Source organism: Mesocricetus auratus, unplaced genomic scaffold (genome assembly GCF_017639785.1).
Source record: "Mesocricetus auratus isolate SY011 unplaced genomic scaffold, BCM_Maur_2.0 Super-Scaffold_100010, whole genome shotgun sequence".
NCBI lineage: Eukaryota > Metazoa > Chordata > Mammalia > Rodentia > Cricetidae > Mesocricetus > Mesocricetus auratus.
Window position 1 is genome coordinate 34885132 of NW_024429194.1, and position 25770 is coordinate 34910901.

Here is a 25770-nt window from a genome sequence, read left to right on the forward strand (position 1 = left end):
GGCAACAGCCAAAGAGGAGGCTGCTTGGCAGCTGTATGAATGCACAGAGCACGGGCAGTGACATTACTTCTTCCCACAAGGCTACATGCTTCAGGGGATGTGAAGGGCAGTCCTCTAGGAGACTTGAGGCAGGCGAGTTCAGGAGGCAGTCTAGTTCCATGGACCCCTAGTTGGTTTTGGGCTCTGAATGCCCTTTACTTCTATAATGGTCTTGGTAGCCCAGTTCCTTACTTTCTGTGCTAAGTATATGGCACCCCTCCCAATACACCTGGCAACTCAGAGCCCCTACTTACATCAGGCTACATGCATAACCCTTTCTGGATGATAGTATAAGTTTCCTTGCCTCTAACAACAATCACACAAGTAATTTCTATTCAAATATGTCTGGATATGAAGAATAGAAAGGTCGATCTGGTCTGAATTCTGTGTGTGTATGTGTGTGTGTGTGTGTGTGTGTGTGTGTGTGTGTGTGTGTGTGCATGCATAACAAGGCAAAATTGTGTTCTCTAGTAAACTTTCAGGAGAATCTCCTGTTTACATCTTGTACCTATGTATAAACATATAAATGTATACTATGTATGCTGCATATAACTAAAAGCACATGCATTATGGAAAGGAACATAGGCCATAGAAAAGTGATTATATAATCTAATATATCAGTCAAAAAACAAAAACAAAAACCCACCTTTACTACACCCATTAGTAACCAAAATCCTCCTCCCCTGGAATGTCTTTAAAAGAAGCTTCAGACGATAATTGAGCCCCTGGAGTACCTCACTCATGTGGTTTGCTGTGGACCTTGACAATGTAACCCTTTCTGATATGTCCTATTGCTTTAATAAAGCTGTCTTGATGTGTGAGCCCTTTTTCTTTTCCCACACTGCAATAGCTAACTTTATTTGTTCAAGAGCTTGGAGTACAAGCAGCAAACAAGCCTGGGCTTTGATCTGGGATCTCCTATCACATATCAGGGAAGAAACAAATTGTGACCTATATACTAAAGGTTTGTGGTTAATCACACTGTAGGTTTGGGATTTCCAACCCAGGACTCAGCAGTCACAGGCCCCTTAGATCCTTCTATACATCCCCCAGGGTTTCTGCATGCTCCCAGAGCTGAGCAACCTTGCCAGCCTTTAGCTTCTGTTTGATGATGCTGGTTAATTGCTGAATATTAGGATGCTGGGGGACTGACTGATGAAGACTTTGTTCTCAGTGCTATGTATTCCCTTCACCATTGCTGACACGGGATGAATCTAAGTTAGGTTTTTCAACTGAATTCAATGAGGGCACCCTCACTTAACCCAACAGCCCATAGGTCTATCCTTTTAGCTTAATGACTTTCAAAGGCATTTTCCACCACCACATATTATACACTTCCTTACAATTCTCTCTGTCATTGTCTGTTTCTATTTCTGGATTCAATTCCTGGAGAGAAATGCCTGCCATGTTTACCCCACTCTATACATCCATGCTGGAGTCACCATGTTCTCCAAAATTCAACCATGACCCCTACTACAATGAATACCAGCCTTCTCCGTCATTATATAGCAAAACCTAGCAGAACCCAGACTGCAAATATGTCTAACCACATGTTGCATAGGTAACCCATTTAGTTTCCAGGTGAATATCTACTAGGTTAGAAACCACACTGGTGGTGTAGTCACAGCTGTACTTGATGATCTGAGGAAAAATGAACTTGAACACACTGCACCAAGATGAGTTGACCTTTCTCCTGATGGTGGACTCCTGCAATTAACCCCACAGGCTTAGAACTGGCTATCACAGAGAAATATTATTATTATTATTAATTTTTCTCTCATATATGATACCGCAAACATAGTTTTGTCTCCCTCCTCCCCTTCTAGTCCACCCCTTTCACTCCTCATATTAAGGCTGGAAAGGCAACCCAGTAGGAGAACAAGGGTCCCAAAAGCAGTCAAAAGCATGAGAGACAGCCCCTGCTCCCACTGTCAGGACTTCCACAAGAAACCCAAGCTACATGAGAGACAGCCCCTGCTCCCACTGTCAGGACTTCCACAAGAAAACCAAGCTACATGAGAGACAGCCCCTGCTCCCACTGTCAGGACTTCCACAAGAAACCCAAGCTATACAGCCAAAACATATATGCAGAGGACCTAGGCCAGACCCATGTGGCTTCCTGGTTGTCAGTTCAGTCTCTGTGAGGCCCGATGAGCCTAGGCCAGTTGATGCTCACATTGTAATCCTTATCCACCACAGTTTTAGGGGTCTGAAGGAATAAGCTCCTTGCGGCAGATCCACCATTTCTGCTTTGAACTTGTCTTTCAGGATGTCCACAAGGGCAAGTTCATTAGCCAGAGACTTTCCCAGAATGCTGATAACACAGACCATAGCAATTTTTCTGAACACCCCTGTGTCCTGATCTTATTGCTTGGAGTGGCTGCCCTCCTCTTCTGCAACAGGTGCGATGAACTTTTCCTTAAGGGTTGCTATCTTGCCCAGACAATAAAAGGCTTGCAGCACTGCAACAAGAAATCATCACAGTCATTACTCCCATGAGCCCTTATTTTCAACTCTGGATAAGAGGCCAAAAACACATGGAAGCATCTAGAGCCCTTACCCTCTATCCACTGATAACAAACTTTCTTTGAGTCTTGGTGGGCTATAGTTTTATGATTTGAACTAGTTATACAAATTACTAGTCAAGTTGTATTTCAAATCGAACAAAATATCTAAACAGAGCAACTTCAGACTCCGTTTGTCACCAGAATACTGTTGATCCAATGTTAGACTTAAGAAATTGCCCTAGGATATGAGAATTTTTTATTCTTATTCCAACAGTTAGCTTTTAAATCTCTTTTAATAGGCTATCCAAAGATCCATCTAATGCTCTTAATGTGACTTTTAGAACCTTATAATATTAAAACAACTATTTTCATTTCAAGCAGGATCTATGCTTTCCCCTCAGTCCTCATAACTGGACTGATTTAGACTCTGCTCCCTAAAAGCACAGCTTGTCCATCACTCAGCAAGACAGGTGAACAGGACAGGTGCAGCTGCACCTTAGGTTGCTTGTATCTTGTAGAGCAAAACAATAATTATAATAAAGTGTGTGAGGATGGAAGATTGGAGACTTTGCTAGGGGAATCTGTTCCAGAATGGAGGACAGTGGGTAGCCTAGAGAAGTTACATTCAAAGTGAAAAGAAAAATGCTGCTTATACCAGGCCTAAATGGAGGCAGGGAAGAATAATACAGCAGAAGAAAGACAGATCCTTTGCATTAAGATAGGATTTTCCTAGTACCAGATGTGTGCATTGGTAGAAATAAGGCAGGAAGAAAAAGAGAGGACAAAGGCAAACACTGGGTAGCCAGCAGATTATTTCTATGTCCACAGTGGAAGAATCCTTAGGATTACTGTTCCCGCTGAATAATTTCAGCCAGCTTGCATCAAGACAGGCAAATTTTGGTTAATTTCATAGAATACTGAATGCATGTGTATCCTGGACAATCTGTGAAACTCTGAATGCCTTTCACAACAAGAGTCCTTAATAGATCCTTGTTCCCCAGGAATAGTCTGGTCAATACTATGTGACCTTCTGTACCCAGAGACATCTTTCTGCCCAGTATAGATATCATCGCCAAAGACTATCTAAGAGGCAAGAACTCTGCCTCCTTGAAGTTCACTGGACTGGATAATAACCAATGGAGATGGTCACAATGTTTGCAGGCAAAACAGAAGCACAAGGAAGCCCATGGATATTCTTCCTCAGAAAGCAACAGAAGCCACAAGTAATAAGAAAACTCTTCAAGGATGGAAGAGACTGAAATGAATGATAAGGACAAACAGATGCCATAATGGCAGAAGTGAGAAGCCAAAGCAGAAGAAGCCATAGAGAGAGATCTGAAAAATGACTGAATGGTAATTCTGTCAAAGTCGAGACACAGCAGCAGCAACATGCTGTAAGTGGCATGTGGAGTTGGGATTTGTGCTACTGGGAGGGTTGCCAGGAGCAGGTTTGCCAGTGAGCAGTCTAACACTACTTAGACAAATTAACATGGATCTCACACAGGCAACCCAAGAACACCTCAGCAAAGTTCAGACGGGATGTGTTGGGATATGCTTATTGTGGTATTTGTAGTGATAGTAACTTGAGGGTAATAAGGAAATCTACCAATGCAAATTAGATAGGTAACTTCATGACTATAATATATCCTGTGAACTGTGTAAGAGACAGAACAGGGAACCTGGACAAGCATTCAATAACATAGACATATTTGTAAACATGGCTAGAGAAGAATTGAGAAGCAAAAGACAAGCATGGTGGTACATGCCTTTAATTCTAGCACTCAGGAGGCAGAAGGGGGTGGATGGAGCTCTATGAATGTGAAGCTAGCCTACCCTACAGAGTGAATTCAGGTCAACCAGTGCTATATAGTGAGATCCTGTTTTTAAAATAAGAATTAAGAAGTATAAAGATACATAAAAGTATCTGGTTGAAAATACATATATTTAAAAACATATTTTTAAAGAACACATACAAATCAAGAGATGAATATAAATTAAGACCAATGGGAATGATTACCTATGGGGTTGAGGAATAGAGAAATAGAATGCAGGAATTTGGATCAACAGAAAGGAATAAACAAATTAAATAGGTAATAGATCATGGTTGGAGGACTATGATGAACTCTCATCTCCTACTTACAAAGGGAAGAAAAGAAAGGAAGAAGAGAGGGTGGCATAAAGAATTTCTCCTCTGCAATGAAGCACTCAAAGCCTGGGCTAACCATGTGCTCGCTTTTCCAGACTTGGGACACTCCACCACACAGTTGGGGAGTTTCTGGACACCTGGAAAAACCATGTGTTTGTAATAAACCCTTGTCTCCTGAAGCCATCTAAATATCCCAATGTACCCAAGTCCCATCCCATAAATGGTAGGTTAAGATACTTTTTAACAGACAGTTGGTAAGGGCTGTGCCAGTTGAAGGTTTTATCTAGAAAATATCATTTGGTACTAACAACTATTGCTTGCCTAAGCCCAATCCTTTTTTTTTTTAATTTTTGTTTTTTGTTTTTACGAGACAGGGTTTCTCTGTATTGTTTTGGAGGCTGTCGTCCAGCCCGGCCTTGAACTCACAGAGATCCGCCTGCCTCTGCCTCCCGAGTGCTGGGATTAAAGGCGTGCGCCACCACCGCCCAGCGCCTAAGCCCAATCCTATTTGTTCTGCAAGTGAGGAAAACTGAAGCACAGAGAGGTTGCCACATTCCCCAAGTCATAGCCAGTAACTGGTGGTTGTCTATACTTCGGACCCAGGCAGTGTCAACCTGGTCCTGTGCTTGAAACAACAGATCTGTATCAAAAGACTCTCTGGAGCAAAGGTCATTTCAAAAGTGGCCAAGCTCTTTCAGTGTTAGGCTTGATTAATCTCTCAGACTCCTTGGATGTCTTTACTCACTAACCCTGGCACACCAGTTAATATAGCACCAGACTGGGAAAACAAAACAAAACAAACAAAACTGAAATGCTGTGTCTGCTCTTGCTCTCTCAACCCCACTAATGATACTAGATTTGGAATCAGTCATTCTTTCTCTCTAGGGGTAATGTGACCTTGAATTTATCATTAAGATTCTGTAGTCTGTTTCTTCATCTGAAATGGTGAGGACACTGACAGTTAGCTCTCAGATATGTTGCCATAAGAATCTAATGAGATGACAGATCGTAAATAACCGTGGATACGCCACAGTCCATGTTGGGGCAATTGGGGTACAAGTTGTCTTCCCCCCATCCTACATTGTGTCTTTTATTACATTGTGATAGTGCAGGAGAGATAGGCATCTTGTATGATAGGACAGGACTGTCCTTCCTGGGCATCTTGTGTGAGCCTTAACTTAACAGCAGAGAGTGCAGTGGCACCATCGTGTAAGTTCGGTGTTACGGTGGCCTCAAACAACTGGCCAAGTGGCTGTGAGATGAAACCTCTGGAAGCATGAGCTCAAAGGAACCCTTCCTCCTACAGGCTGTTTACACCAGGTATTTTGTTACAGCAGTGGAAAGCTAACAGTATCTGTTCTCAATTTTCTTGACAACTGGAGCACTTCGCCCTAGAATCTTCGCACTCATGACTCTTGCCCTTGAGGCCTGAAATGCAAGTAGAGGTAACCAGTGAGACTATGATAGTAAAAAGGGGATGTGAGCCCATGGAGAGGCTGAGCAGAGTGGAGCTGTACATGCCCAAGTCACTCTAGTTCTAGTGCATGTGGGGGCCGTTCTCTCTTAATCTCTCTTTCCTCACCTGCAACATTGTTGACTCTAGGAGGTATCAGAAGAGACAATGGATGAAAAGATTTTGTGGCTGTAAAGTCCATTGGGTTACTTAGCAAGCAAATGTTAGGCCGGAGTGTGTCCTTTGGCATGCAGTCTTGTTATCTGTAAGGTGAAGGCAGTAACTGCAGGGACCACACACAGTTTCCATCAGGATCAAGTTATGTGGCACCCAGAAAGCACTCAGCATAGCACTGGATTGTTAAGCATGATGTTTATTTTGTGCAACCTAAACTAGGGAACAGAAGTGTTGAGGTACATCATGTACTAATGTGTGCAACTAATTTTCATATGTGTAGGGCACGGTGGGTTTGTCAGGTGAATAACGGTGTGGAGAAATGGACAGATATGGCCGAGCCAACCTTAGCAGGTGGGTCTCATGGTGAGCACATGCAGGTTCACCCACCATTCTCATAGCAGTTCTGTGTGCTTAAATTGTTCCTAATAAAATGTGGTGAGAAAGCAGAACAAAACACAGTAGAAATATGAGTGTCAAAGTGGTCTTAAGAACCCGGAGTCAAAAAAGAAAATGGTGTGACAGCTACTGAAGGATCACAGTGAACTGCCCTCGCTGCCTTTCCTTGGTGTAGAAGGCAACACCGAGCGCCAAGGCTTTGGAGCATGAAGGTGTACTTGTCCTTTGATGTATAATGGTATATAGAGGTGGTTGAGAAGCAACAGACACTGCACGGAGTTGGGGGAATGGAGCAGACCTCTTAGATTCATATTTCGGCCCTGTGTTTTCTAGCTTGGTCAGCTGGGAGAAGCTGATGAAGTCATAGAATTTCGTTTTCCTTCCCTGTGAAAATGGACATAGTACCACTTATCTCCTAAGCCCGCTTCGGGGATTACTTGAATGAATTTCGCCATCATCCCATCTTCTAAGGAAAGCTTATTGTCTCAGCTCTGATGTTTTCCCCCAAGGCTCCACTTCACTCCCTGTTAGCTGGAGGCATCTGGAGAGACTCAGTTGCAGGAGGATGGGAGAATGGCAGGCAGGATCAGAGCTGGTGATGTTAAGGATAAGTTGGGTGGGAGTCAGCGCCCAGAAACATGTATGTTCAGGCGCTAGTCTGATGAAAACAGAGATCTTGGCTATTTGCTGTTCCGTGTCAGGCACGTGGTGTCTAATGTTATATTTAAAACACTGAAAGTATAATCCTGCCATCGTTCCTTTACAGGCTCTTCATCAACCTGGGCAGAGCGTGTGGCTGGCAGGGAGCCAGACTCATTCGCCCCCCCCCCACACCTCCTCCTCCTCCTCCACGTGACTCAGCACATATCTGGCTTTTTAAGAGCTTCTCAGTCCAAGTTTGAACTCACCCCCAAGCGAAAGCCTCCCTTCCTCCCTCCCTCTCTCTCTCCCTCCCTCCCCACACTTTCTCCCTTTCCCAGCCCACTCTCCATTTCCAATTTATCAGCTAGTAAATTCTGAGTTGAATTTGGAGCCAGCGTTTCATTTATTTTTGGCACAAGATCAAGTTCTTCCAAGAAAAGAAAAAAAGGAGGGGTGTGGAAGGAGGCTCAAAAAGAAAAAAAAAAAAGCCTGGTTAAACAAAAGGACTCCTGGAGACAGCTCCATAGGACTGAGTTGCTCAGTGAAGAAAGAACACATCTTTTGATCTATTAAGTGTGAGTGTGGTTGAAACAGAGCTTGAAATGAGTTGAGCATGCAGAGGGGATACCAGTGGAGCCCAGGCGGGCTCCTGCCTTGGAAAGATCATGGGGTCACTGGGACACTTTTCCAACTGGAGGAAGGTAACATGGCACCCACATTCATTTTCATTCTGGCTTTTGAATAGTTGTAAAAATTTTGCTAACAGACTATCCTGATGGAGCTGGTAAGCTTGTGAAGAGCATGAGATCTTTCTAGCAACACAAACTAACAAACTAACCTGAGTTGTGGAAGAAGAGACACTCTAGCACAATGATGGAGAAGTGCAAACTGAATTAAGACTGACAGAGCTTGTCTGATGGTAGCTGTCAGCTTGGGAAAATCCCTCCTAAGTCTCGTAATATTGATTGATGGAAATATTATGGAAAATGGTGAGTACTCACTCATACTGTAAGCAGCAATGTGAGTTATCCTATCTGTCTAGAAAGAAATCTGACTTTTTTTTCTCTACACTGGCCCCACATTAACGTTTTACTCACCTCCTTCCATGCTCATGGGCAATCACTTCTCACATGTACCATTTGTATCATTTTGCATGGATTCATATAAATATGGATTATTATTTTGGGGAGATGCGTTTTATTTTACAAAAATGACATTATAGCATACATTTATTTTGCTTTTTAAATTTGGCACCACATTTTCAATGTTATCTTTCAAGAACACCACTGCTTCAAACTTCTGTGCAGAGCTAACTCTGTCACATACATCCAGTAAAGTTTCCTCAGTCATCCTCCAGTGGATAGATTTCCACCCACCACCACCTTCTCATTTCTGTCCCAAACAGAAGCAATACAAATGAAACAGCAACAAAATGCCCCTCCCACAGTAGCACTGAACTCCCTTATTCTCTGAACTCCCTTATTCTAGTCAGGCTTTTTTTTTGTCACTCTAGAGTTATCTGGGAAGAGAGAACCACAATTGAGAAAATGTCTTCATCAAACAGTCCATTGGCAAGTCCGTGGGACATTTTCTTGATGAATGATTGATGTGGAAGTGCCAAGCCCACTGTGGGTGGTGTCACCCTTAGGCAAATGGTCCTAGATTGTACAAAAGAGCAAACTAAGCATGCCGAAGACAGCAAGTCAGTAAATATCTTTTTACCATGGTTCCTAGCTCTGCTTCTGTTGTGTTTCTGTCCTGACTTCCCTCAATGACATGAACTTGTGACTGGGACTTGTAAGTCAAATAAACCATTTCTGCCCCAAGTTGCTTTTGGTTATGGTCTTTATCACAGCAAAAGAAAGCAAAGCAGGACACCCCTTCGTGAATGTGTCATCATTTCTTTGTATATCCATGTCCCTATCTGTATTCATATCTACAAATCCAAATCTATTTATATCTATTTAGGGTAGACTTACTGAATTATACTATATGAGTATATTTTGTTTGATTAGCAAAGAGATCAATGTGATAACAGCTCTTTGAATCACAAGTTTATATGTATATGCATGCACACATATATATGCATATATTATATATAAATGTGTATTTTCATGGACTTGGCATTGCTAAAAGCTGTGCCACACATTTACTAAGACAGGCATATAAGGCTATCACAGACACACTGAATGCTGGAAAAATCCTGTGTGTCTCTGAAGTTACATGGAAGTTACATTGCTCAGAAGTATGACTCTGCAGACAGAGTGAGTACATGGTTGCGAGTGCATCCAGGGAGCAAATTCAAGGACCAAACCAAAGGTCCTCTATGGGCTAATCTACCCTGAGTAGGCCCTGTTTTGTCAGTAGTATTATGGGGATCACAGTTCATATTCATGAGTCAGAGTCCTAGGAGTAAATCGCACATTTGAATTGATCAAGTAATTTGAAGAACATTGAAGAAGCAGGACTGTTTATAAAGATTTAGTGAGGGTAAGTAGGGTGTACTTACCCTCATCTAACACAAGCTAGGGTTGTCTGGGAAGAGAGAATCTGATATGGGAAGAGAGATTCTGTATGCAAGCATGTGCAGCATATTATTGGTTAGTAGTTGATGTGGGAGGGTCCAGTCCACCATGAGCAGTGCTGTTTATTGCAGTAGATGTGGTCACCATGGTATATAACAACAACAAAGGAAGACAGAAGCTGCCTAGTGTAAGGTATGTGAACCTCTTGGAGGAGAGAGAGAGAGAAAGAGAGAGATTAGAGGCAGCCATCTGCCGAAAGAGGATTTGAGAGTGAGATGAGGGTAGGGAGAAATCCTTCACTTTCTCTTTTCCTTTTTAATGGTGCTTTTAAGTCACACACATTTGTTGTCTTATTATAACTAGTGGAAATGTCAAATAAGTGCTGGCTTGGAGGTGGATTAATAGGATGTGGCTTTTTTGAAAAAAGATTTTGAAATGTTAATTGGTTCATCTAAGAGTAAAGTATGTTGAGGAGAATGATGTATTCTAAGTGACAAAGTTGGCCCCAAATTCTTTTGTGAAGAATGTGAAGACCCGAAGTTTGTCTCGCTGCTTAGTAGTGAAATGTTAGCCTTGGCCTCACACATTCCCTCTCGTGTTTGTACGTGTTTGTGTACACACAGGTTCACACACCGCAGCATTCATGTCAAGGACAGCTCTTGGAATCAATTCTTTTCACCTTGTGGCATCAGCCTTGAGAATGTCTGAAGCATTGAGGCATCTCGTCTGTCCTCTGTCTTCTAGATTCTAACTTGGAAATAATGACTTCCATTAGTCTTTCATAGAAACAAGGACCCTTCATTCATAAACCAAATCCCTATGGAATGAGAGCTGTGTATGGCTATAGATCATATATATGTTAATAGAGGCTTTGATTTCGATGTTGATATCAATATTTATACAGAGATGGGGAGGGAAATGAACACATGCAATTTCTTCCCTGTGATTTTATGAATGTGCTCATAAGGTTTTATGAATGTGTGTAACACATGTATCTTTTTTCTGCATGGCACAGATATCCTGCAGAGACATTTTGGTATCACCGCACTTAGACTTGCAACATTGACTTCACATTTACCAGTTAGTAAGTGTGGGCCAGTGAATTGGCTCCTCCAAAACTTTGGCTTTCTCACTTCTATTGGCAATCGCTGCTTATTTCACAGAACTTAGAGGAAAGGAGCATGTTAAAATGATCGGGCCATATGTGGGAGCAGCTCTTTATGGTTACAGTCTAAACCAGCTCTGTCCAGAGAATATTGCTTCTAAACCAGTTATTTCTAAATCATCTTCTGAGACTATCCTCTGACTGAGAAAGGGGTGGTTGGTGGCAGTGTGTGTCTTCATACTGTAGACCTTTAGAATATGCGTCACTTGTGATTGAGCTGTCCTTTTTAGTCTTCTTGCATACATCATTGAGAACTTGGTGCCCAAAAAGGTTCAGTGGCCCAGTGCAGGCTTCCAAAGGTTTGATCTTCTTTAGGTTTCCCTTAGAGGATTTAGAAGAATCCATGCATGGACATCAATAGCTATTCATTAAAGAGAGATTGATACCTAAAGGGACTCTCATGGATGAAAGAGCTGTAGAAGGATGTTAACCCATTACCCTCCTGGTGCTTCTCTTGACAGGGTGCTTGCCTTACACACACACACACACACACACACACACACACACACACACACACACACAGAGAGAGAGAGGGGGGGGAGATCAGTATTTCTCTTTGAGGTAGCAGGTAGCAGTTCTTCAATGCAGAGGCACTACCAATTCTTATTAAGGGAAATCGTTGCTCCATCATTCTCTTTGAACTTTTCTGTCCAAAAGACCTAGGAACCAAGCCCCACTACCCAGAAAGGAGCTTGTACTACTACAGTCCCCATTAGAAAGGAGGTACAATCTGAACAAATGGCATCATTGTATTCATCAAAGAGCCTTTGGAAGACTAAGGGCTCTGGGAAGCAGCTTACGCTGAGTAACTTAAAACACAGAGGGAAAAAGTCCTTACCCTCAACAGCCTGGCATGGTTTTCTGGGTTTGTGTCAAAGGATTTGTAATCATTAGAGCTGTCTGAAAAAAGGAGGAAGTTTCCTATCCTTTTAAGTGTTGAATGGGAACTGGCAAACCACCTGTGCAGATAGTACAGAGAAGTCAGGTAACCTCAAAGCTCACTCCATGAAGGAGAACTCTGAAGACAAGGGGAACACCGTTAGATTTCGCATGGTAAAAATCGCTTCCAGGTCTGGAGATACAACTCAGTGGTAGAGTGTTTGCCTGGCATATGCAAAGCTCTGAGAGGCACATCATGAGTTTGAGGCCAGTGCGAACTACACAGTCAGACTTTGTCTTAAAAAAATCAAAGCTAGCCAGGCGGTGGTGGTACATGCCTTTAATCCTAGTACTTGGGAGGCAGAGGAAGGAGTTCGAGGCCAGCCTGGTCTACAGAGCAAGTTCCAGAACAGGCTCCAAAGCTACAAAGAAACCCTGTTTCAAAACAAAAACAAAGCTAAATAACAATTCTATAAGAATAATTTCTCTATGATAAGAAGCCAGTATGGTATACAACACAAAACCCCAAGTTTGAAGTTAGGACACAGGCCATGCTTATCAGTCAACAGGGTGACTTTCCAGTTCCACTGTTCTCCTGTTCCTCATACCCTTGATGTAATGAGAGGGTAAGTCACAACATTTCTAAGCTGCCTTTGTTGGGAGTTTATAGCTGGTCAGGAGATAATGTTCCATCATGGGTACACAGATGAGCACAGGACAGACCACCGTTAAGGAATAAACCCACAAAACTTCCCGGCTGTGCAATGTTCACTATGTTCCTAGATAAGAGAAGCTCATGTTGGGGGTTAATCAGGAGTTGTCTCAAAACTTACTCTTCAGGTCTGTTGAATGTGCTCAGAGAGGCCTGATCTCTTAGACAAGATGCCACTTACATGTTGGCAACTTGCATTTATAGCCAGAATACAGAAAGTAGGCTGGTTGTAAATTCTCACTGACTTCTAGAGGCTAGGAAGGTGCTGCTGTTTCTAACCATATTGTTTCTATAGCAACTGCAACCTAGCAGCAGGGATAAGGATCTATTTTCTCATAGATCCAAGACATTGAATTATTAGCAGGACAGTTCCTCCTGAGGGCCAAGAGGAGAGACTCTACCTCAAATGTTGTCTTCACCCTGTAGATGGCCTGAGCCTACGATTCTCTTTGATTTTCTTCCCTCTTTATGTATCCTACATACAAATACCACACATTGTGACTTTCCCTGTCATGCTCAAGACTGAAGGCTATCCTGATGACTTCATTGACATTGAAACATTACACTGCTTCCAAATAAGGTGATATTCTGAAGGACTAGGGGAGAGGCTGTCAGCACATGAAATGTGGAGTGGTGTAATTCAGTCACACATCTATTCATTCCACTCTACCCACTCCGCTGGGCATGTCCCCCTTGACAAGACGGGTAATTGGCAGTATGTCACGACAACAAACATCCTCTCCTTTGGGTGCCTCCCTCCCATTTGACTTCTTTACCCCCAGATTTATACTAATATTTGCTTTTTCTATAAACATTTTCTTGGACATTGTGGGTGGTGTATTTATATGGCAGAAAGCTAGACAAAGACATGAATACACACACACACACACACACACACACACACACCGAACCCAGTATGTGTATGTAGAGGAGACTTTTTTTGTGTTTTTCCCTTCAGATCTCCTGTTTACTGAAGTACAGTATTTATTTTGTGGGTCCTCTTCACATATCCAGTTTCTATAGAAATAATTAGTCTTGCATTCATGCCTCAGGGTTTCCCTGAAGGAAATTTTCAGAGCACAACACAGTTGTTGCTTAGTGTAAAGCCAGTCTCATCTTTGAAATAACCCTACCAGACATTTACATTGGCCTGTGTCCAAACACGACAGCGGTCATCTCCGTCCTGGACTCAAATGACCCACTTTGCAAGTGAGTTCATCCTATAGTCCCAGGAAGGGTGATGAGGGAGAACTCTAAGGAAATATCTTCTTCTGTCCCCCAAGGCTGGAGCTCCTGGGACTGGTCATGCTCATGATGGAGACAGTCCCTGGTCAATGTCCAACAGTTCAAATGATCACCAAGGAAAGGAGTCCCAAGCCATATGCCAGGGTATTTTTTTATTTCCTTTTGGGGTTAACTGTTGAAATAAATCTAAGATTTTTCTGAACTTTGAGACTAATCAAGTATTTAAACTGACAAGAAATAAGTATCTCAGGCCTCCATCTCCTCAAGAAGTTCCTACAACTTCAGGTAGTGGCTCACATAAGGGGAGGAGATGCAGGCCATTTTGAAGTCTTAGGAGTTCACACAGAGGGTAGAAAAGCCAAACTTTCTTCAGTGACTCAGTGGATGGATATGAATGCCTTAATGCCTGTATCCTGTCTCCCTGGGGGATGCTTCTTCCAGTAGACTCATGTCTACCCCTGATAGCACTCTCCAAAGCCATTAACTGAATGTTTCAAAGGCAGCCATGAGCTGCAAGGAATCTCCATTTTCACTTTCTCAGATGTTCTAGTCATGAACATTGTGCTACCCTGAGTTCCAGTGTAGGAGGAAAAGTACCACCCTATCCTCACACCAGGCTACCACGCTATTATCAAACACAGCAATTAGTGCAAAAGAGCATGCTTTACCTTTGGCAAAAACAAGCAACAAAATAAGTAAGTAAATAAATACATAAGAGATCACCAAATTGAAGGGAAAAAATTGTCATGAAAATGTAGAACTCCAGGATGGAGAGGTGGCTCAGTGGTCCATGGTGATTGCTACAATTCCAGAAAACAGGAGTTTGGTCCTAGCACCCATGGCAGGCAGCTCTTAGCTGCCTGTGACTCTAATTTCAGGAGCTCAGATGTCTTCTGGACTCTCCATGCACTAGCACACATCTGCACAGATGTACACACAATGCATACACGAGAGTAAATATAAATAACAGCCTTAAAAAGAAATAATCTAAAAAAAACAGTTCATGCATTAGGGATGGGGCAGGGACACCTTGCTCAGCCTAGATACAGGGGAGTGGAGCTTGATCCTGACTTAAGGTGATGTGACAGACTTTGTTAACTCCCCATGGGAGGTCTCACCCTCTCTGAGGAGTAGATGTGGGGTGGGAGGGGGGAAGTGGGAGGAAGGGAGAAAGGGGGACCTGGGATTGGAATGTAAAATAAAAAAATTGTGTTAAATAAAAATTAAAAAGATTTAAAATAAAAAATAATCTAGGACTTTCCATCCTTTGAAAACCTTTGAACATGTGGAGAGAAATGAATCACATTGTCCACCAACCACAAAGTATTAAGTTATAATTGGCAATCAGTTATCAGGGGCATAGGCCTTGTGCCAAGTTCTGGTCCATCTTCTCATTGAATCTTGATGAAACTCATTAGGAATAATTTCTAATGGTAATGAGAACAAAATGAGTGGATATGCATAGGTATGCTATAAAGTGTTAAAATGGATAAATTCAGTACATGCTATCATTTTATTAAATGATCCCTGGCATTCCATCATGCCTATGCTGTACACAGTAAAATAACATATACCTAACACTACATGTGATCTAGCCCTTTCACATGCCTCAAAATACTACCTGGAGGAGTGACATCCGTCTGGTTAAGAGAGCCATAGAAAACCTTCTTGGGGAACTACATTTGCCTGGATTCCTTGCACAGCACCATGTGAATTCTCAGGTCAAACAGATTGGTGGCTAACCAAAACATAGAGCCGACAGAGAATTTGCCGCCTTTCATGCCGTGGTTAGTGGCTTCCGCATGAAGCCAGCATTTGCAAGGTCTGGACTCTGCTGGTTTCAGTAGTCACATCAGTAGAGTGGGAATGCTACTGTGCCTGTTTATACTAATGAACTGAGTGAGCCAATGCATTAAAAAACCCCTCTCAAAGTGCTGACATCTAGGAAGTAATAAAAACAGTAATTAAACACCCACTGTTTCAGCTTGCTTGGGAAACAGAGCTGGTGTGGGGCTCGGTCCAGGTGACACATTCTATAAAATGCGTGGTGTTTGAAAGGAAGTGAGCGTAGAGGCACAGGGACTGGCAGAGCATAAATGCCCTGCGGGTGAGATCCCTGTTTGTTCTTACTCAACAATGACACCCACCTTTGTCACTGAATCACTTACTCCACTCCACATTGGCGAGTGAGTTTACTGGAGTGTGGACGTATGCGCAGGAGTTTGTGTGGAGACACTGTATTCTTTTTTACAAAGACATTTTAGCCTACAGAATCTAGAACAAAAGCCGAAAAGCATTATGTTAAATGTCAGCGCGAACACCCCAAGTCAATAGGGTGGGACAAATATCTGTGCTGATGAAAGGGGTCTCTGCATCAGGTAGCTCTTTGGACTTGTGGGAACATTTCTGAACTTATCTGATCTGCACCATAAGAGCTAGATATGACAGTCATGCGGCATGCCGGACCAGTAAGTAATATGTAATCCATGTGATGACTGTATTTTTACTTTCTGTATCATGCCAATTACGTTTAAATTATTATTTGCAAATGACTTTTCTATTAGCCACCCTAAATGAACTCACCTAACAGTGAGGTAAACAGGCTGAGCTCTAGAAGCAGAGACTGATGAGTGAATCAAACAAGCTGATGTGTTCCTGGCCCTGACCTCCAGCTCCATGTTCCAGTTCTGCTGACATCGACCCAATCACACAGCAATTGTTTATCCTTCACATTCTGATGGGATTGGATTAAGTCACCTTCTGGGGGATGACTGCTACACAACCACATGTGTTCCTGAGGGAAAACTTAACTCCGTCCATATTTAGAGGCTGATGTGAGAGGGACAGGGGATGGAAGGGCGAGGGTTGAATCACATGGCAACCATCCACTCCAGAATCCTTTCCAAAGGCTGACTGATGTGTTCTGAAATGCATAGCATGTCTAGCACCAGGTCCTGAGTGGTAGAGGCATATGCATCTCTGATAAAAGAAATCCTTGACTCTTTTCTGTGGGCTGACTCTCCTGCATCAGGTCTGGTGAGACAAAGGCAGTAAAGAAAGATGTGGAACTTGTTTGATGGTGATGTCTGATGCCTTTATTCTTCTTGTGGCTACAGTTTATCTAACACCACAGATGAGCTTTGGCCCAAGTCTCTTTGTATATCAGTTATGCCCGTTCAAGCTGGGTGACTGCAAGATGACAAGTCTGGCCCACAATGAATGACACCACACTCCCAAGCCTTTTGGTTTCACTCCAGAGCACAGAGATAAACTGGCCACATACAGAAGGGAAGTCTCATTAGCAGTAGCCCAGGGACAGGCTAGCTTATGCATCTCACCAAGCCTTCCCATTGCTCTGTCTGTTCTTAGAACACAATGTCCATCTTCCCTTCCCCGTGCTCAGTGTGACCACTTGGAAGGTTTGCAGGTGATAGGTCACACTAACCAGGCAGCAAAATCACCCTGGTATTCTGAAAGTTTGGCACCACTCCCCTGCTCCCCCCCCCCGGGGGGGGGGTAGGGGTGGCACAGATAGCACCAGAAAACTAAGTCTACCTGAATTCAGTTCTTCCCAATCACTCTGCTGCACTGAGCATTGCCCAGGACATAGCAGTGTGTTGGTCTTCTTCACTTTGTATCTCTTCGTTCTGCTACAAGTCTGTTGTTGGACTGTGAGAGACACAGCTTTGTGCCTCAAACAACATTCTGCTGCCAGCAAAGACCCTATCCTTTGAGAGTTGTTTTTGATGACTTGGAATTGTGGGTAAATAATTTGTCCTGTGTAATTGGTGGTGTTGTCATCCCCAAATATTTTCTTTTTAAATTTTGATTGGGGTGTCACTGTATTGAGTGGCTTAGCTTCAGGCCCCCTAAAATTGTCTTTTCTAAAAAGTGATCTGTGATTTTTTTTTCCTTCCAGAAATCTCAACCTTTAGAAATTATCTTCTGAAAGGGGAATGCTTTGTTCCCTGGCAACACACTAAAGAAATCTCTGCAGGGAAGGAAGCCAGTCAGCACACATCTCTTGGTTACACGTTAATGGGGACGAGGGACAGCTTTTACAGAAAATTGATTTTGCCAGGGAAAATATGAAGATCATGTGACTAGGTTGGCAGGAAGGGATGAGAAGAATAGGAACAGGCTTTCTTAAGAGGCCTGGATTGGTAACGATGGTAGAAAAGTTCTCTTTATACTTTTGACAAACATCTCCTTTATTATGGACATCTGGGAAAACTGATGTGCAGCATGTCCTTGTTAGTTAATTTGCCTTCAGAGGGCAAAAATACAACCCTCAGACATTGTAAAATAAACATGTCAGAGGTTTTTATACTATTCAGTAGCTAATTAAACCAACAAGATGATACAGTTGGTTTGAGGAAGACGGCAAAGAGCCACACGTGTATGGTGTGTGCCCGTGGACAAGACAGAATCATGTGTATGTGTGGCACGGTGGAAATGGTGGAAGCAGAGTGGAGTGGTGGTTGCTGGCAGTAGGAGAGATAGTCAACCATCACAGCCATTAAGTTCCACGGAGCCTGAGGAGTGAATTCTAAAGGTCTGCTCTTCACCAAGGTGCCTCCAGACAAGAAAACAACCACACTGCACATAGGAAGTTAAGATCTCACCCTGGGTGGTTTTATTTTATTTTATCACAACTAAATACAAAAACAAAGTAACAGAAATGCCAGTGCCTCCAGGAAGTCCTTCTGGAAACATGAGCTTTGTTTCTGGTTCAGCTTTCTCCAATCCACTCTGGTAGCCATAGTAACCCCTAGCTGTCTTCATCATTTCCTTTATCATATTTATGAACAACTTCATTGAAGTATTTGAATTTACAACTAATCTGTAATCTAGATATTTGCAGTCTGTGCTCTTTCAGGCATGGGATCCAATATGTTACATTTTACATGATATGTTTACTTTAATGTAACAACACATTACAACACTTACATTTTCCCCAAGTGTTATGTGATATTGGGAGCTCTTTGTGGGGGTTACTGAGATAGGAAACTTGTGGATGACCATATATCTAATCTGTAGCTACATTTGCATAAACATTTAAGCAGTAGCAGGTTATTTTGCCTTGGAGCTTTCCAATGGGAACTAAGTGGTAGCCAAAGGTCCAATTTGCTGTTGGACACACACAAAGGTGGTTTGGCTAGCATACACTGTGCACCTCAGAAAATCCCAAGGAAGGATTGTGAGACTTTTACCATAAAGAAATGGCAAAGAATGGATTAGTCAGATTACACAAGGTATACATGTCTCTAAAATCACATAGTGCATTTATAGTGACCATCTTTTGTGTTTGATATAACACTTAAAATAGATTTAATTTAAGAAGGAATCTTAGAAATCATACAATGGAAAATTATATATGAATATGGAAAACTGGAAAAGAATATGTGGAACATCAAATGTGTTTCATGTGTCCAAAGGACTGGAGAGATAGATTGCTTTAAAATCTGCCAAAAGGAATGATAGATGAAGATAAATAAAATAATAAAGATAAATAATAAAATAGGAAAAGAATGCTGAAAATGATTACTCCCTCTGTCAAGTCCTGAACTTGAAGAGCCTCAAGCATCCTCTTTACCAACTGTAGAGTTCAGTGCCATCTTCACTATGCCACCATTCAGGTTTTGAAAGCAGCGACAATTTGGTCATGTTGCAGTTAATCGTGGGGAATAGCCACAGAGGCTTTGACAGTCTTGCCCCATAGAGACATGCTGGTTTGCGGGGTTAGAGTTAGGAGATTAGTGATGGTTTCTGGTGCTTTCTTCCTCTATATCTATGCCCAGTGTCACTTCAGGAAACCCACAGCCCAGTTCCTTGTTCCCCAAATAAGGATGGTATTAGCTTTGGTTTACATTTCCAAAGCACTTTGCAAAGAAAGCCAGGAGAGCAACTGTCAAGTGAATTTAAAGGTCTGCCTAAGCCCTCATCCCAGCACACAGAAGGTGTTTCGTGAAAGCTCCTGTGAGCCTATTTCAGAAATCTAAGCCTGGAAGGGGATCTTCAATGGTTCTACCCAACCTGTCCCTTAGGGACCTCGACTTGCAAACACCCCTATGGTTTGTCCCACAGGCTTCCACACTTTGTTTACAGTGACATGACTGGCTGGCACCTGGCTACAGAGCAGGGTGGGGAAACTGGCATCTACAAGACTCCTTACCCTCCCACCATCAAGAACTTTGTCCTCCAGCTCCCTCCCTGGGGCCCCAGGATCCGGTTGTGCACTCCCAGGTGCCAGAGAGACCTTCTCTTTGCTCTCCTACCCCGATTGCCTCCAGTGCCCTTTCCCCAGATGGGGATGACAAGGGACAGAGGCTGTTTTGAAATGAATCTCTCTTCTCCCTCTCCTCCCTCCCTTTCCTCTGCTGCCTCAAACTGTAAGAACACTTTGGCTTCTTTCCATCACTTGGAGGTTGTGTTAGAGATATGAATCTGTTCCTGTTCTCTGTAAATAGCTCAGAAGTTAGGGCAGGAGAGCAGTCTGTAAGGAAACGTGCATATGGGATTGAGCAGGTATATGAGCAGGTTGCAGGGGTATGAACACACTTGTTTTCACCTGTGACTCCCAGGGTTTGTGTCCTAAGCCAGGTCTCCCCGTCCCTGGCTTTTCGCACTCCCCTCTGGTATAAGGCATTGCTCTTATTAAGAGCCTTTCATGACCCAGACTGCCTGCCAAGAGCTGTTGCCTTATTGCTTACCTTTCTAGCCCTTTGACCTTTTCCTGGCTTACATTCTTTGTAAAGAGAGGACTCCCTGCTCTTGAAGATGGTAGAAACTTCCACATGACTGAGGAGATTTTATTTTCCTCAAGCTGAGCAAAACTCGTCTTAAAATGATTAATTCCTAGACGGGAAGGCAGTGATCTATGTAGCTGAAAAGTCCAGGGGGTACAGACAAATGCAGAAGTTCAAAGTCCCGGGCTACCTGCTGCTCAGATTGCTAGGCACCCAAGTACTTTCTAATTTCAGAGAAAAGCTTTTTCCTTAAGAAAAAAAGGCATAGACACGTATGCCTCATACAACTTCCACTTCCTGTGTTTTATGTGACCAACTGTACTGCCTCCCACATGTCACCCCCTCAGATTTTTGTTGTGATTGCTCGCAGGTGGGCTCAGAGAGTGTGGCAACAGAATGAGTATTAACAACACCATACTCACGTTTCAAAATTCAGCAACCGTTCAAGAACAGCCCTTCTGTGACATGAGAGTAGCCAAGCTTGAGGTTGTGTTTCATTAGCCTGGTGGGCCTTGCACCTACATCAGAAGTAAACAATGCTTGAATCAGAGCCTAGGGTTGGGTCACATGACTATCTCTATAACCAGGATGTAGAGTTAACCGCCTCTGAACAACTTGAATGAAATGGGGAGGAGTGCTTAAATGGCTTGGAGATAGACAGCTTCCAAGGCCAGGCCCAGGAGAGCATCTCAGACAAGACCCTGCTTGCTTAGAGGTGGAGGTCAGTCACATAGTAGCAGCTCATGGTTTTACTCCAAGACAGTGAGTCAAAGAATTGGAGGCAATTTGACCAGGCCTAGAATCAATAGTGAATAGCATATGAATGTATTTATCTAGTAACTGTGCTGGTTAATACTGTCAACTTAACAGGATCTAGAATGACCTAGGACAGCCCACCTCTTCCGTTATCCCAAAGATCTATTGTATTTTCCAAAGGAGGCGTAAGTTAGTGAACATAACTTTTCAGTAAAGAATGTCAGATTTTTTTTCCTGGAGTGGCCATCAGAGAGAGACCTGAGTAGTGATGGCAGCAGGTGATGTTTCTGGGTCCTGTATTAAACCCACACCTGGGTGACACCATTAGCAGAAGATGTTCCTACAATGATGGCCTTCTGAGAATTGCCATCTTTGAGGGTGGGCGGCAGCTGGTGAGAGGATGCATATCTCATATTTGAGTCTTCAGTTCTACCTGGCTGCCGCTGGGCTGACCCCTCCCAAGTCCTTCTAACACATCCTCCCACTGATGTTTTATGATCTGGATTCCCTAGAACCGGGAACCTTGAGTGGCAGGCTGCTTGATAAAGTGTTACTTGCGCCACAGCTTTTCTCCCTGGCATCCCCATTAAGACTGGCTTTACCTTATAGGGTGATTACCTAATGAAAGGAACCAGAGTACAGAGATTCCTGAAAGAGGATGGTAATGGAGAAAAAAGTTACTTAGAAAAATAACTAGTTTGATCCACTGAATGAATAACTCATACTTTGGAGTCAATGACTGATAATTTAATTAGATAAGAGAAAACAATGCAATGAACAATAGATTAAAATTCCATAAAGATGGTCTTCTGGGTAGAAAATGGACCCATAACCATCACTGTCAGATTTATCCTTTCATGGTGTGTGAGTGTGTAAGTGTGCATATATGTATATATATGTGTGTGTGTATGTGCACAAGTGTTTGCATGCATGTATGTTATGTATGTGAGTAAGCATTGTGCAAGGATGTGTGTGTGGATGTGAATATGATCAGTTATAAGGGTGTTGGTGGGTGTGCTAATGTGTGAGTGTATACTTGTGAGAGTGCATGGTGTGTTTGTGATTTGTGTGTGTGTGAGTGCATGCATGTGAGATCATGTGTCTGTGTATGAATGTGTTGATGTAAGATTGTGTGTGTGCTTAAGTGTGTATACAAGTGAGTGCAAACAAATAATTCAGAGGTTTGTGTGCATATGTGTTTCAGTATGTGCATATCTAAACCTGTAATAGTGTGTGTGTGAATATGGGTGTGTTTGAGGGTATGTATGTGGGTGAATGTTTTTGTGAATTTAAAATGTGTACATGTATGTATAAGCATATTTCTGAGTGAGTGTATGTGTGAGATTATGTGCTGGAGTGTGAATTTGAGGGTGTGATAATGTCTGAATGTGTGTGTGTGTGTGTGTGTGTGTGTGTGTGTCCATGCTTTCCTGTTCACAAAGCAGCAGTCCTATTATATTTGTATCTCTTCCTTCTGGCCAATTCTTTCCTTTATATCTCTCTGGCACTAAGCAGCAAAACCAACTACTGAGTCTAAGATGTGCTTTTTATTTGCACTTGTCTCTCACAAAAGGCACTGTTTTCTTGATGGTTTTAAAGAGTCCACATGGAGGGGACTTTAGCAGATTTTGTTGGACCAGTCTGAAAAGGCTGCATACTGTACACTTCTAACTATAGATATTGTGGAACGGGCAGAAGTGTAGGGACATGAGAAGATCAGTAGCTGTCAGGACTGATGAAGACAGAAAATGAAGTGCCCTAGCACAGAGAGTTTTGAGCACAGGGACTGCTCCATGTGCCACTATTAGGATGGGAAAGTGACCGCGTTCATTTGCCAAAACTCAGAGACTGCACCACACAAAGAGTGAGCCCCCTTTGTAAACTGTGGACATTAGCTAAGGACACGCCAATGTTGCCACTGGGATTGTAGCAAATACATCGCATGAGTGCCACCAAAGAAGCAAAATGGAAAAGTAGAGAGAACTCCCTCTCCCCCGGTGTGTGTGGTCTAAAGGAATTCTCTGCATCTTTTGTTCTTTCTCATGTCCCTCCCCAAACTTGAAACTACTGTAAACATTATAGTCCTTTAATTAAAAGACATCAGACTTCCAGTATTGTCCTTCCTAGCCTTGTCTCTGTTCTTTCATAAGGAAACTCTGAAAGTGAGTTACATTTGCTGAGGGTCAAACTTAGATCTACAAATCCTCCTACATGGTCAGCATTTCACTAAAATATAACACCAAATTATCCTCACAATCCTATTCAGAAACCACTGGCACATGCTTGGTCTAAGCATAAAACTGAATCTCAGGACATTTAAGGTTAGTGGGACGGCCTTGTCCCCTCAGCTCTGTTCCTATGTATCTTAGTGTTTGGTTGTCTTTGCCCTGTGCCTTCTCGCTGATCCCTGAGACGTCTGTGGGGAAAGCTTGTGAGCAGGAATCCTATAGGAAATGATAATGCCATCTCTTTCCCTTCACCTGGTTGGGAAGAGCTGCATCTCAGCTTCTTGATTGTCCTCAGATGCCCACTAAAAGCTGGCTTGGGAATTTAGTGAGTTTAATCCCAGAGTATGGGTCATTATTTTACAAACCTTGATCACACATATCTGTGATGATTCATGAAGAGTCTCCAGATATTTATTTAATGAGGGCAGCAAACCCAAACAGAGCATTGTGTGGTTACAAGAAGAATTTTAAACAAAGTCCTAGAGCTGGGTGCGACCCCTATCTTCTGTAAACAGTATCCCCTATGCACTATTCTGCTGGTTGTCCCACACGGGTTGGGGTTGCTAGTCCCAAGACACTTAAACCACAGGGCACTGAACTTCCTTGAAGCAAGGGAAACAGCATGGGCCTTGTAGAATGGGTAGATTGGCTAGCCTGGTAGACAGATTGTTTTAGAAACTAGAATGACCTCACTTTCAGTCCCCAAGGAAGGTTTCTGGACATAGGAGAAGATGCTGGGCTTTGACATATGAAATTCTGTGTTGGCATTTCATTCAGATCAGTGCATTTAACCCTAGGAAAAGGATGTTATGGTCCTTCTGGTCACAGATGAGGATGATGTGCAAGGAGGGAGAGCATCAGTTCAAGGAGAAATGGGCAAGAGTGATCCTTTAGAACTGCTGTTATCTAGTGATGACATTCAAGACCCATCCACAAGCCAGATGTATGATTTAAAATCTTCTAGTAGGCACACACACACACACACACACACACACACACACACACACACACACCAATCTAGTGAAGATGATGTTTTATTTAGCCCATCACATCTAACATACTATTATCTCAACATTTATCTAAAGTTCCCTCCTTTTGGTTATCATACAAATGCTTCAGAATTTATTTCTGGCTTTATGATTATAATCTAATACCCCAATGTGGACTACTCACATTTCAAGTCATGCATGACTCAAAGTTGCTGTATCATGCAGGACATGCTAGGTTGCCTCCCTTCATCCTTGGATTTCAACCACATCCCTTAAGGTCTGTTTACTGAATTGTATTTTAATATGATGCCCTTGACTTTTAGTGAAGGACACACCCTGTGAAATGTCGTAGTCCTGGCTTTAGGTGATTGCTTCCAGATCTTTCTCTGCCCTCTACACCCCATGCTATTTAAGTGAACTATTTCATTGTTGTCATTTCAAAATGCCATGCCTCCTTCTTTATCATAATTTGTATTTTGTAGCTGGTTTTGTTTGTTTTGTTTTGGATTAGCTACTAGGAAGCTCAGGCCCAAATTGGACTAGATTGCAGCTATGTATTAATTCACTTCATGAGTTAATGATGAACTCTAATGACATGGTTTGTTAGGTGTTCTGGATCTCATAAATATGCACAATGCGTTCTCACTAAAGTTTTCTTACTGAAGTTGAAAGTGAAAAAATTTGCTTGAGTTGAAAGTGACTTAGAATTGTCTGGTAATGAAGAAATGGTATCCATTTCATCCTGAGACAAAAGGCACAAAAGAAATTTTATCCCTTAACAGCAGTGGCAAGCCTACTATTGGAAGAAGATATTGGGAGACAGAGCATGGAGATATGTATGTATGCATACATATCTATCTATCTATCTATCTATCTATCTACACATCCATATATATATATGTATATGTAAATATGTGTGTGTGTGTTCAACTTTAATTTTGGAGCTCTCAATAGATGTTTCTTTCCTAAAGTTCTTAAACCGTGCCTCCAAAATTAACAGATTATTAAGCCTTTCCTTTATATAACATAAGGAAAGAATGGTAGATTATACTTTCTTGGTAATACAAGAGGAGTGGTCCTCCCTTTGCAGAAATGAACACAGATTAAGGCCACTCATGATTACAGTGAGAATCCACAACTTTTGAAACAGAATGTAAAATGT

At 42.5% G+C, this 25770-nt stretch overlaps 1 pseudogene; it reads right to left on the bottom strand.

Moving 5' to 3' along the window:
* Window positions 1-1056: 1056 nt before the first annotated feature.
* On the bottom strand, window positions 1057-8473 carry LOC101834178 (annotated as a pseudogene).
* Window positions 8474-25770: the final 17297 nt, after the last annotated feature.